Raw genomic sequence first — 14,857 nt, 5'->3', positions numbered from 1 at the left:
TCTCGATATATATGATATTAACACTTCACCAATAGACTCAATCATTCCAAGTCTGCCAACTAGCTCAGCAATAGTGAGGTACTCCTTTAGGTCTACTAATACCCAAAATGCAACGTATATATCTCCAGTGAAACCTACCCAACTTACTAACCAACTCTAGGGTGGGGCCCATGTTTCAGCACCATAAAACAACACTTCCAATACAACATATCTTTACACTGTTCTCTTAGTCTCCAGTATGAAATCTGATGCAGTAAACAAGACTGCCAAATGCTCTGGAAGCTTGTGCAATCCTACAACTAACCTCACCAGCTACTCCACTACATGTTTCAACCAATGATGCCAAGTGCTTAAACTGATTAATCACTTCAACTACATACCATCCAATACTAATGGAACCAAGTCATATTCAGTGAGACCAATCCCAGCAACTAGTAGCTTTGTCTTAGTAAGACCAAGCTCACCAGCTACTTTGTGTATCCTAGCAGCCATGACCAGATCCTCTCTACAAGAACACACCAGCACACACACACACACACACACTAAGGACAAGTTGGAGCACAGAAGCAAAATTGGCAAGGTTGCATGACCTTTCCCAAGTGCATAAAGAAACAGGACAAGATGTTTATTCCAACAATTGGCAAGATCATTATACCTTGTCTAAATTCACGCATGTACTGTACAACATATCAATTAAATGGAAACTACAAAAGATTCTTCTTACATTCTAAGCAAATGGCAAGGTTGTTCTTCCTTGCTCAGGTCCATGAGGAACAATACATAATTATGCTAATATAACTTGGAAACCACATGTACAAAATACACATGACATGCATCAATTAAATGGAAATATGTACTATTGTCTCCAAGCAATTAGTAAGATTAAGGTACATACTCAAGTGCATATACACGTACACACATGCAAACACAATACAAACTGGCTGTGCAAAGAGATTACCACACAATTAAGATATGGTTTTGCTAAATGTGTCAAGGCACAATCAAGGCACAAGGCACAATCTATTTGATACATGTAAATTAATTGCTCCATGGTTACTTGGTGAAAAAAAAAAGAAAAAAAAAAAAAAAAAGGTGATGCATTATGTGGTGTTGTACATAAGAGCTTATTTTATTAGAGTTATCTTGTACAGAGCTACAGACTTGGTTTGTGGTGGAGGTTTATAGTAAATGCTTTTTGTTGCATTTCACGATTTCTCACTCGATATGTTCACAATTTGCTTATAGTAATCAGAGGATGGTTACAAGTATACAATGTCAATGTTAACAATAAAGGCATAATGACTGGACATACCTGCCAAAATGTAACAGATATCCAGCTTTTCCATCTTTAGATTAATTGAAACCTGAAGATATTCAAGGTTTGTCCATCTTTAGATTAACCTGAAGATGTCATGTTTTTACATCTTTATATAATCAGAAGAATTTGGAATAAAACCTAACAAGAAATTCTGATTGTACCTGCTGGAAATGTGGAGTTTCTTGGATTGAAATGTCAATACAGAGTAGAGAACAAAACAAATTATTTGATGCAAATCAAAGGTAAGGATTTTGTGTTAGTAGTAGATGTGAATTCATCTGTTGCTGTTTTGATATAGATTATTTCAGAACTAACAGGCACAAGCTAAGTGAAACAGAATGTGTCAGTCATCACACATCAATGACAAGTAGTTTCAACCCACTTGTAGGTGCGTAATAATATAAACCATGTATACATTCCATGTTGTGTGATGAATATTATTAGCTTGTGTTAACTTGTGTTAACTGTAATACACAATTTTTGTTACAGGTGGACTTGTATTACAACAAACATTTGGAAGTTGAGCAACTAGGATAAAGGATCACACAGACATGATCCATTGCCTGCTGATTTTTTCAAAGGTGTTTGATACAGTTTCTCACCAGCACCTATATTACAAGTTGCATCATTATGGCATTAGAGGCAACCTTCTAGAATGGTTAAAGCATTTTCTTTCAGAGAGACATCAATGGGTAATAGTATACGTTGACCCTGTTGATGTAGCATCTGGGATCCAACAGGACACTGTGCTGGCTCCTTTGTTGTTCTTATGATTCATAAATGACTTACCTAATAATATCATCTCATCGGTCAGACTATATATATATGCTGATGATGTCATTCTTTACAGACCCATTCATTCAGAAGAAGACTGTCACTTCTCCTGCAGGACCCACACACACTAGAAGAGTGTGCAACCAAGTCATTTAACATAATCCTATCCGTTTTCAATACATTTTACACAATTAAGTTATAGTGAAATAGAACACACAAAATACTCGGACATAGTTGTTGATTCCAAACTATCATGGTCACAACATATTTGAGAAGTTACCAATAAAGCTAACAAAGTTTTCTACAATGCAACCTCTAGAATTGTCCGGTATCTGTCAAGGCCTACTGTTATATATATATAGTCTCCAATTTTGGAGTATGCTTGGGCACCACATATGCAAAAGGATATATCTAGCACTGAGTCAGTATACAGAGATGTGTTGTAAGGTTTCATTATTCCTACCACTGAAGTGTTACAGAAATACTAAACTGGCCAACTCTACTATGCTGTTGAGACCAACTAACACTATTACTATGTTAATAATTCAGAATCGTATTGACATACCTGACACCTACCTTACCCAGTTACATCTACCTGCAGGGTCACTCATTGAAGTTTCAGCAGCCAGCCACTCTTCCAATGCAGTTTGGTGTATTCACATCACATAAGGGAATAGTGAGCATTTTTAAATTCAGACAACTATGTAACTATAATAATAGGTAATGAATTATTGTTATATTTAAAGTAGTAAAAACAAAAGTGATAAATAATATCAGCTGTTAACCTAGAAGATATGTATCAGCTGTTAACTGAATTTTTGAATGATTTAACACCTTAAGATATGAGGTGAGAATTTCATGAGGTAGGAAATTCAATCAAACAAAATAAATACTTGGTCAGTGGCTATCAAACAAGGTGGGAGCCATATTCCTTTCTACTTCCGGTATTTTATGCAGAATTATGTGGGAGCAAGACAGTAATTTTGAAATTAAAGTACATTTACTGAATTTTCAAATGATTTAACACTTCAAGATATGAGGTGAGAATTTCATAAGGTGGGAAATCCAATCAAATACTTAGTCAGTGGCTATCAAACAAGGTGGGAGCCATATTTGTATTGTGAAAACTTTAAAGGGCATAAACGCAACTCAATTTAAGAGTAATTTTTTTTCAATTCTAAGGAATTCAATGGTGAAGTGGCTATAAATCATTCATCTCCTCCTGGTAAAACAAATGGTTGATGGCTGCTAAACAACAGGTGAAGGCAAGCCTGCAACTATGTATTATTCATAAACACAAACTAAACTGGGTCAATAGATTAGCTATTTGGTGGATAAACTGGTGGCAGGTGGTGACAAGCAAAACTTATCAGAATTAAAACACTGCTTCAAATGCTATCAAAGTTGTGGTAACTATAGGTCGGTGGCTCTAAAGCAAGAATTAGTCTTTCAAACAGAAGAAATACAATATGTAAATAGTGGCTACAGATACAAATTTTACAGTTGTGTTAATCCCTGCAAACAAACTGTTGCTATAAAGGATCTCTTCCAAACTGGTCATACAAGTATCAAATTGTTGGCTATTATGCAATATGTGATGGCAGCTACTAATGTACTTGCTAGCTATTATTCAACAGATGGTGGCAAGCAAAAACTTAGAAAATGTGTAAGTACAGCTGTTGTGACAGCTACAAGTGATCTCTACCAAACTGGCTGACTCAACTGGCTGTTACAATTGCTGGCTTTTATGTAGTATGCGGCATCAAGCCACAAACAAGAAAATAAAAAGTCCAGTATTTAGCTGTTGTGATTACTACAAATGATTTCTTTCAAAATTGCTGGCTCTTATGCAACATAGGTGGTAAAAACGGCCGCTACCATTCATTATACAGATAATAACTGTGGTAGAGCTACTGGTATTAGCAATCCTTACAAGCAGGTGGCTATTTTTCAGTTGTGGCATAAACTAAGATTAGTTTTAATATTGGCTACAGCTTGTAATATACGCAAAGTTATACATATGTGGTGGCAAGGCTGAACCTAACAAACAACTAACAGTTTATTAGAGGTGGCATATTGGCTATTACAGCTAGTAATTATGGTGGCACAAGCATGAGCTACTATTTCATTCCAATTTTATCTCTGTTGGCAATCCTTACAAACAGGTGGCTGTTCAATCTCAAACATTTTGTGAAGACAGCATAGTGGTGGAAAGGTAGCAGAGGTGGCAGAAGCTAAGATTAAGTGCTTAAAACAGGCAAGAACTACTAATTTTAATGGTACTGGTAATCTCAAAACACATCATATTGGTTATTTGCAGCTAATAATTGTGGCACAAGCAAGAGCTACCAATTCATTTCCAATGTTAATGGTCATAGCAATCCTAATTCCTAACAAGCAGGTGGCTATACAATTTCAACTATTTTAATATTTTATAAAGGTTTACAAATTCTAACAGTGGTGGCACAAGCAAAGAGCTACCAATTCATTGTAATGGTAATGGTAGTGGCAATCCTAATTCCTAACAAGCAGGTGGCTATACAAGTTCAAACTATTTTATAAAGACTACAATTTTGGCAGTGGTGGCACAAGCAAAGAGCTACCAATTCATTCCAATGTTAATGGTAGTGGCAATCCTAATTCCTAACAAGCAGGTGGCTATACAATTTCAAACTATTTTATAAAGGTTTACAAATTTTAACAGTGGTGGCACAAAAAGGAGCTACCTTCCAATTTTAATGGTAGTGGCAATCCTAATTCCTAACAACATTCCAATGGGCAATCCTAATTCCTAACAAGCAGGTGGCTATTCATGCCAATTTTAACTATGTTGGCAATCCTTACAAACAGGTGGCTATTTAATCTCAAACATTTCGTGAAGACAGCATAGTGGTGGCAAATTATCAGATTTGTTACTGTATTGGCAATCCTTGCAAGCAGGTGGCTATTTTTCAGTTGTGGCATAAACTAATATTAGTCTTAATATTGGCTATAGCTTATAATTTATGCAAATTTATACGTATGTGGTGGCTAGCTACTAATTCATTCCAATGTTAATGGTAGTGGCAATCCTAATTCCTAACAAGCAGGTGGCCATACAATTTCAAACTATTTTATAAAGGCTTGCAATTTTAACAGTGATGGCACAAGCAAGAGCTATCGATTCATTCCAATGGGCAATCCTAATTCCTAACGAGCAGGTGGCTATACAATATCAAGCTATTTTGGCTTATAATTTTAACAGTGGTGGCATAAACAAGAGCTACCAATTCATTCCAATGTTAATGGTAGTGGCAATCCTAATTCCTAACAAGCAGGTGGCTGTACAATTTCAAACTGTTTTATAAAGGCATACAATTTCCACAGTGGTGGCATAAACAAGAGCTACCAATTCATTCCAATGTTAATGGTAGTGGCTCAAGAGCTACCAATTCATTCCAATGGGCAATCCTATTTCCTAACAAGCAGGTGGCCATACAATTTCAAACTATTTGGCTTACAATTTTAACAGTGGTGACACAAAAAAGAGCACCGATTTATTCCAATCCTAATGGTAGTGGCAATCCTAATTCCTAACAAGCAGGTGGCCATACAATTTCAAACTATTTTTTATTTCAAACTATTTTATCCTAATTCCTAACAAGCAGTTGGCTATACAATTTCAAACTGTTTTATAAACAAGAGCTACCGATTCATTCCAATGTTATCCTAATTCCTAACAAGCAGGTGGCTGTACGATTTCAAAATATTTTATAAAGGCTTACAATTTTAACAGCGGTGGCACAAACAAGAGCTACCGATTCACTTCAATGTTATGGTAGTGACAATCCTAATTCCTAACAAGCAGGTGGCCATACAATTTCAAACTATTTTTTATTTCAAACTATTTTATAAAGGCTTAAAATTTTAACAGCGGTGGCACAAACAAGAGCTACCGATTCATTCCAATGTTATTGGTAGTGGCAATCTATTTTATTAAGACTTACAATTTTAACAGTGATGGCATAAACAAAGCTACCAATTCTTTCCAATGTTAATGATAGTGGCAATCCTAATTCCAAACAAGCAGTTGGCTATACAATTTCAAACTATTTTATAAACAAGAGCTATCGATTCATTCCAATGGGCAATCCTAATTCCTAACAAGCAGGTGGCTATACAATATCAAGCTATTTTGGCTTACAATTTTAACAGCGGTGGCATAAACAAGAGCTACCAATTTATTCCAATGTTAATGGTAGTGACAATCCTAATTCCTAACAAGCAGGTGGCTATACAATTTCAAACTATTTTGGCTTACAATTTCAACAGTGGTGGCCATTCATTCCATTGTGGTAGTGCCAATCCTAATTCCTAACAAGCAGGTCGCTATACAATTTCAAACTATTTTCAAGAGCTACCGATTCATTCCAATGTTATTGGTAATGGCAATCTATTTTATTAAGACTTCTTCATTGCAGCTACTTAAGAAATCTAATATGTCATCAAGATGGCAAAAAAGAAAAATAACGAATTTTGATTATTTGATGTTTTAAATACCATATCAGGTATTTTGTAGCTTGTGTATACATTTTACATACAGTTTGCAAATTGTACATATCTCATAAATCTAATCAAGTACTGTATGTATAGTTTGTATTGATTTGTGTTTATATTTTTACTTGAGTCCATAGTTGAAAGTTTGGTTTGTAATTTACGTAACTGTATACGGTAAATATTGCCAGTTTGTATTTCTATTTTCTGTCACTGATTTTCTGTCACTGATTTTCTGTTGTGTTAGGACGATCATATAATGACCTTGGCCAGTACCCAGTGTTTCCATGGATATTGAATGATTACTGCTTTGAAGAATTATATCTTAACAACCCAAAACCCTATAGAGATTTGTCTAGGTATGAATGGAAATTTGTATCTTATAAAGATGTAATTGTTTAAATTTAAAGTTAACTTGCATTACAGTATCTAGTCATCATACAACTGAATGTATGTGCTGCATATCTTGTTTCACAGCCTATTGGCTTGTTGAATCCAGACTGACTAGAACAGTTCAAAACACGCTATGATTTTATGGATGATGACATGCCAAAATTTCTGTTTGGAACTCATTACTCAACAATGGCATATACCCTACACTGGTTAATCAGAGAGGTACGTTTGTTATGTAATTCATTCTTACTGATTTTGATATTGTACATAGGAACCTTATTCATCCCTCCACATTAAGTTCAATGAAGGCTATTTTGATGATCCTAACAGAGTATTCTCTTCTATGGAAGAAGCTTGGAAGAATTGTTTAGAAAGTACATCTGATGTTAGAGTACGTGTCCATTGTTTTATCAACTCTGTATTACTAGGGTCAAAATTAAATAACAATAATCAATAGATTTACTGCTAGTTGAAAATACTAATGTCTATTTTGTAGGAGCTGATACCAGAGTTGTTTTTCTTACCACAGATGTTCGTAAATGATAACAAGGTGAATGTTGTATACAACATGAGCATGAGGGCTTTGTCTGAAATGTATGCCCGAGGGCTGCAGGATTGAGGGTGGAGGACAAATATTTCAGACAAAACCCGAATGCCTCATGTTAATATATAATACTTCCCATCAGTATCAGGCTAATGGCCTGCACAGGGTGATCAATCACCCAAGCCAATATGAGTGCAGCCACTGGATATATTATATATGCATACCTAAAACTTTTGATCATGGGTCATCAGCTACTGTAGTACATTCTCGGTATGATGATTGGACAGATCCTAGAGGTATCATGATGAATTTCAGTTACGCAAGTTTAGTGTTTTAATCAGTGCTATTGAATCATTTATGGAATAATTGATGTATTGTAAGCTTGGTTATAGAGTGGTTACTTCATGCAGAGTGGTAACTTTGTGATGGGTGTGTGGTCTGTGTTCAGAAACATGTGGAAAAGATTGGTGCAAAAGCTATAGCACTAGTTCTCACCTTAGCCCAACATTTTTCAACTCATACGTAGGATAGCGAGAATAACAAAATGCTCTCCATCTGAGTGGTTTACATGGAAAATCCATATGACATGAGCATAATCGATCCCCACAATTGATTTCAACCTTATCTCACTTCCCAGATGTAGTCCGGGCAGCTCTTTGATCTGAGATGTGAAAGTGTTACATGTGTGTTTATCCATTTTTACATGTGAACTTTCTAGTAGTCTGTATTTTGTATATACAGACGGATGGTTATGTGCATTTCCCCTCCGTAATCTTTTAATTGCTGCTCACTGAACATTACCAGCTGTGTTTGTGTATTTTTAGTTTGAATTAGGTGTCAATCATTTTGGAGAAGCAATTGGAAATGTAAAGCTTCCTCCTTGGGCAAATTCACCAGAAGAATTCATTAGAATACACAAGGAGGTGTGTGTGCTTGGAAATCTGTTTGCTATTTTTGGTGTTTAGTTCAGTGCCAAAGTAAAGATTTTCCCACTTAATTAATGATTGTGACCCACTGAACAAAAACCGGCCATTTTTGACATTCCTCGAATTCCATTTTATTGCATCTCTGTAATCTATAGTAACAAAAGAGTGGACAGCCAAAGTTTCAGTCTTTTATTATGAATGCTCTTAGAGTTATAGCGCTTGACAGTTGAAACAGTGATAAACTCAATTAATTTTGTCAACAACAATACGTGAAATTAATGTAGTTTGCTCACCTCCCAACATACTTGACACTGATTATTAGATACACCACTGTCAATTGATGTGGTGTGTTTGGTAGTCGTACAAGGACTCTGTCTGCTGTGGGAACCTAATCAGTTTTAAGGCTGGGATATAACTCTGGAGAAGATGTTCTGTGTACATATCAATTGGCTTGGAGGGGGTATTTTTAAATGACTAAGGGTGAATACTCTAACTGATGTAGCTTGGGTGTACCAGGCCATAGAAAGGCATGCCACATGGCTTTCCACCCAAGCGTAGACCTAAATATATAGATGAAGTATCTATGAGAAAACTATTTCTTTAGATTATTTGCCTGAATTTACAACTCTACATGTAAGACACACCATCATCCCTTGTAACTACACACATATACACATTATGTAAGTAGAGCTATAACTCATCTAGCTATGCCTATACATACAAAATGTCTGCACTGTGGTATAGTTATTATAACTAATCTAGCATAGATTATGGATACGTGGTGAGTTGGATAATATTAAGTGTTCGTGGTAAGCAAGACACTCCTAACTGTTTTGTTTTGAAGATGGTGTATATGCAAGAGACTTCGACTTAAATCTTGTGGTAACAGTCGAACATAGTGTAAGTAGGCATCACTTCTCCACCTTCCCAGGGCTTTTAAGTGTGAGTCACTCACACCGGCCCGTTTGGCTGATGTAGCAGCACCAATTCTGATCTATGCGCATTAAACTGGTGGGGATCCATGTGCAACTCTTTTAAGGCTTTGTTGAGGGCTGAGCTAAATGATGCTCTTGTCAATGCCTTGTTGTTAGGCTACACAAATAGTGGTCCTGGGGTGCCGCCTCGCCTGACTAGGTACTGCACCAAGGAACGGATAGCATGGGTCATCTTGCCTAAACATATTTGTGTCCCTTTCCTAAACTGGTCTCCTTTTGACTGTTTAAGTGTGATCTGTACAAGTGTTGGAGAAGCTCTATTGTCTAAAGCTACATCTGATAAAAGCAAATCGGTTGAAGGGTCAAAGTGGTCCGGTGACAATGTGGTAAATTCACTGACTCTAAGAAGTCCAAAATAGGCAAGGCAGCAGGCGGCCCAGATCATCACATCTCTGTAGTTGCTGGTGTGTTTTGAAAACACTACATGAAGACGCACCATAATTGGAAAAGTAATAGGCAGCTGTTCCCTTGGTTCATGGGTAATTGAAGCCTGTAAGCTAGCATCAGAGCAAAAGGTGATGTACTTGCGGAGGCCAGCTGTGTAGGCTTTCTTTGTTGCTGCTGATATTCCTAGGTTTGTGCTGCTGCACTCAGTTGGAATAGTGTGGCTGACAAGAGCTCTGTGGGTATAAGAAATGGAGAAATCAGTAAAAGAAATTTGTTTTTGGTGTAAACATGGCAACCATGATAATAGCACAACAGTATTAACAGTAGTACATGAATACATTAATGGTGTTAACAGCATATACAATTACAATCAAAATGGTTGCCTATAAATGAATGATAAAGTCTTGTGAAAAAGTCGAAGGAAGTGGGGGGAGATCCAGTGAAGCCTGCAAGGAGAGATTAACTGGAAGGCTGTGTGGGGTATCACTGTAGGTTGATATGACAAGGTGGGAGTAACTTGGAAGGCCTGATTCAACTGACCACGAGAAAGGTGATCAGCAGTCACATTGATCACCCCCAGTAGGTGAGTAGCAGTAATGTAAATGTTGAAGTGAGTAACGAAAAATGATAGGCAGTGGAGCAGATGCATTACAAACTTATCCTTACTTGAGCCTTTATTGATGGCAATGACTAAATTAGCGTTGTCACAATGGAGGTTAATGTGGTGTTTGGACAGATAAGGCCCCCATACAATGCAAGTGAAAATGATTGGCACAAGCTCCTTTGCCATTATCCCTATTTTGTACCATTCTGGGGGCCATTGCCACTGCAACCATTGGAGGCCCAACACTGCTGCACAACCCCATGCTCCTGAGGCATCTGTTTGGGCACAGAAATCCGGATATGAGATAGTTGGGTGACTAAGAATACTGAGACCGTTCCAAGATTGGAGAAATGTATGCCACCACAACAAATCGTACCTCAATGTTGTGTTTAGCCTAGTGATGAAGTGCATCTCGTGGAGCTTAGCTGCCGTTGAATACATTCTTGAGACAAATGCTCTGCCAGGATGCACAACTTTGTGGCATGTTGGAGAGTGCCTACTAGTGATAAAATTTGCCTCTTTCTAGCTTTCTTCTTGAGGAGCCATGTTGTCAACAGTTGCTGTATTCTAGTGAGTTTATCTTTTGGTAGCATAATTTCCATTCTTTCAGTGTCTAATATGATTCCCAGGAATGACAAGGATGTTGAAGGACCTTCTAGTTTATCGGGTGCTAAGGGGATACCAAGATAAGAAACACCTGCATTTTCCATGATCCAGGCTAAAAGGTTAGCGAGAACATTGAATTATTTTGGTATTGAGTGAAGACCAAAGGGGATACAATGATCAATATATATACTGCCTCTCCATCTCACCCCTACTAAATGTCAGTCTGCTGTGTGTACAGGTAGTAGGCGAAAGGCACTCTTGATATCAATTTTTGCCAACATTGTATTTTTTCCTGACTTAAGTATATTTAATATGGCATCATCTATGGTTACATAGGTCAGGCTGCACGGCTGTGAAGGTATGCCATCATTCACACTACTACCTGCTGGGTAGGACAGGTCTGTAATGAGCCGCCACTTATCCTGCTGATGATTCTTCGGGATGACCCTGAATCTTTTTATGTGAACACCCGGACATATTGTCAGTGGGTATGGGCCCAACATCCTGCCTAGTAATAGTTCATTATGAAGGTAGTCATCCACAACTGTAGGGTGATTTGAAGGTTCCTTTGTGCTGATTGTGTACCACTCCCATTAGAACCCACTCTAAAGCCAAGGGAGATACTCTGCAGGAAATACTGGACTAGGTTTTGATGTGGGTGATGCCTTAGGTGATATAGCCAAGCAGTCGAGATGAGTGGAGTGTGAATGTAGCTAGCTTCTACAGGAATTTGATTGAAAAGTGGGACAGGAGTAAGGTGATTCTGCCATTGCTGTAGCCACTGAGGGTATGGTTCCAGTGTGTGAAATAACTTTTCAAACATGTCCTGATATACTGTCCGGACATTGTGAAAGTTTAGTGGACATCAAACAATTTGACCAGACTTTTTAACTTTTGTTGTTTCTCCTTTCCTGTGTTTTTGCCAAGTTACAGTAGATATGTTTGCTTCTGGGGCACCCATGTACTGTAGAGCTGATTACTACTCAACCAATCACACTGATACTACAGTATTTTAAAGGGTAACTACTGGTCACATAAAAGAGCTTCTATGGAATCAAATCTATTACAAGGAAAGGGGTCATAAGGACTTCTGTCAAGGTCTTCTACATAGCTATATGTGGTTAAACTTTCCTTATGCTACCATTGTTTAAAATACATTTGTACTGGCTGTACCCTAATACAGTGTATGAACATATGATGTTTTGTCCATTCTAGCTTAAAATATAAACTGGTTGTACAAGTGATCATGAAAACCACAAGTAAAAGTACTACTGGAAATCAGTTTATAAATACGTTTTACTATTGCAGTACAGGTCTGAGACAAGTAGGCTGGCACAGCAGTTAACCTCAGAGTACATCTTGGGAATACCTTTGTGGTCATCACTGACCAAAAACAAATAACTTAATTACATGTCAATACCATCATATCTGGCCTCCCTCCTAGCCCAATAAACTCTGCTACACTTTGAAAGGGCACTATTTCTGAACAAATTCAATTATGGCCTGACAACTGATGTAATTGACCAGGAAAGGTGTCCGGACGTTATTTCGCACACTGTGGTTCTGATTTTGTATCCCTTCGATGGATTGGCTCTAGGAGACCGTCTGGAATAATGAATAATTATGTATGAATTATAAATAATTATGTATATGAATTATTAAGGTAGATACCTCATAGCAATTACATGTTATTGAACAGCACAGCAAAAAAAATTGATTGTATATTGTACAATATTATTACACATACTAGTAGTTAAATGAAATAGTGGCACGCTAATAGTTTTTGATCGCAGTCTACATCAGGCCGTTGGTTTGTAGTCGACTACTGGGCAGGAGGGTTAGGACAGAACAAAGCCTTATGATGGATGTCCTTCACAACCGAATTAAAGGCACAGTAATAACACACATGTTCATAATGACAGTTTGGGAAAGTGCATCCCTGAGTGTGTTGTTCATTCCATTGAAGGCAAATGAATCGTCGGCGGCCTGGAGCTTGATGCGTTTGGTCACGTGAGCTGGAGGTTTTGCAGTCTATGGATTGGTGAAATAAACTAAAGCAATGTTTGCAGCGATTTGCTTTGGCTTGGCCTGTAAAAGCTAGACTCCAAAGTGTTGAATCTGTGTTAGACCACTTGCAGCTTGGTTGGGAGGCAGCGAGCTGTTGGAATTGTCGACCATATGCCAGCCAGCGATTATTCTGGTATTCATTGCTGGCTTCCAGCATTAGGATCTGGTAACCCATCAAGTCCGGAACATGCTTCTTAGAAACGACTGACTCATAAACGGTGAATGCTTGTAGCCATTCAGATACATTGGTAATTGATCTTTGTTTTGGCTTGGATCCTGCTGTCTCCTCAAAACCCAAGTGGCTTGGAACAGGGTCGCCCATCTCTATGAATTTGCCAGCTTCAATCTTTTCAACCAGCTTTGATGGGACTGGTGGTATAGTTGAACTTGCTATTAGAGGTGCAGACAGCTGGTTGGTAGGACGAAGGGCCTTCTTCCGTTTTGATGAAAGTACGTTGATATGCTCCAGATCTAGGAAGGTGCAGGAGAGAGGTAACACCATTATAGTAGTAGAGTGCAGAAAGAATGGGGCTCAATGGTATGTCCGTTTATATATATATATATATATTTTTTTTTTGTTAATTATCTCTTGGCTAGACAGTTGGGCAAGGTAGTCTCGGTGTATGCCTTCATGGTTACCTAATTGTCTACCTGATGCCCACAACACTGCTACAAATGTCCCTACCATAATTACCATCAACACAAACACATTATACTTGTAAGTGTTTGAATCCTGTAACGAAGCGAGACATGACATACAGCATAACCGCAAGGAGCTTACTTTGCATTATGCTAATTATTACGCACAGTACCATGTCATCACGCCAGCTGACTTTGCATTGTGCCAATTATCATGCACAGTGCCACACCGTCATGCCTGATGCCACACGATTCGAACAGATAGGCAAGCTACTCACCTAGGTGGGGATTATCTTGGCTCTTCTCCTGAGGGTCCTCACTTTCCGGTTACTAATGACTGCTTCAACAATTTTTGGAATATTGGCCTCAGTTAACGGATTGTCGTCGAATTCTTCCATCATCTTCACTGGTTGAGGAGTCGCTCTCTGGTTAACGGATAGTAACCACACGCTGACGCTTCTGACGTGGCGGATCCGCCGTTGTACTCTTCCTCTTAGTTGATTTAGTAGTTCCAGAAGATTCTTTTCCAGCCCCAGTAGGACGGTTCTTTCTTCTTCGGCCTGATCCAGTAGTAGCGAGTTGCTCTTCAGCCGTCGTCATGGTATTTGGATTAGGGGTCTTTTTTTCACTTCCTTTTTTCATCCTAGGCATGTCTCTCAGGGAAATCGTGATCTCGCTTGAACACTCCCACTACTCTTAAAACATCCAATGCACGTGTTGACTGTTGCGCATGCGTGAACTTACCTGATACTCTAATTAATTCCCAATGCACCTTTCATTGCTCCTCCATTAACTTGGTTTAAATATGCTATGTAAACCTCATTAAATTACAGGGGCTTAGACAATTGATCATAACTCACAATTAAAACAAGCTATGAAGATGGGACTTGTCTCGATCTACCATAAACTGGTAAATCAATCAAGTTATAGTGCTTTCCCTGTGCTCCTCCACGTTGACAAAGAAGAAGGACATTCCAACTACAAAATGATGATGGTGAACGTCATTTTTGCTGCATCGTGCCCATAACTCACATATCCTTTGCTTTGCAACAAGATTTTCTTACTCTCCAT

The 14,857-nt window shown here is 38.1% G+C and overlaps 2 long non-coding RNA genes across 3 annotated transcripts; both read left to right on the top strand.

Moving 5' to 3' along the window:
* The first annotated feature begins 1,101 nt into the window (after positions 1-1,101).
* LOC136243611 (uncharacterized) lies at positions 1,102-2,204 on the top strand. Of its 2 annotated transcripts, XR_010694929.1 has the most exons (4): positions 1,102-1,379; positions 1,439-1,560; positions 1,617-1,706; positions 1,808-2,204. It is a non-coding gene; the product is annotated as an uncharacterized lncRNA (long non-coding RNA). The 2 variants fall into 2 exon arrangements; XR_010694927.1 differs by having other exon boundaries at positions 1,102-1,560.
* A 4,666-nt stretch (positions 2,205-6,870) lies between these two features.
* On the top strand, positions 6,871-7,569 carry LOC136246569 (uncharacterized). Its single transcript, XR_010696640.1, has 4 exons — positions 6,871-6,984; positions 7,103-7,240; positions 7,290-7,409; positions 7,515-7,569. It is a non-coding gene; the product is annotated as an uncharacterized lncRNA (long non-coding RNA).
* Positions 7,570-14,857: the final 7,288 nt, after the last annotated feature.

Source organism: Dysidea avara, chromosome 2 (genome assembly GCF_963678975.1).
Source record: "Dysidea avara chromosome 2, odDysAvar1.4, whole genome shotgun sequence".
Taxonomy (NCBI): Eukaryota; Metazoa; Porifera; class Demospongiae; order Dictyoceratida; family Dysideidae; genus Dysidea; species Dysidea avara.
The sequence above is the reverse complement of the archived record's forward strand: the minus strand, read 5'-3'. Positions and strand labels throughout refer to the sequence as shown.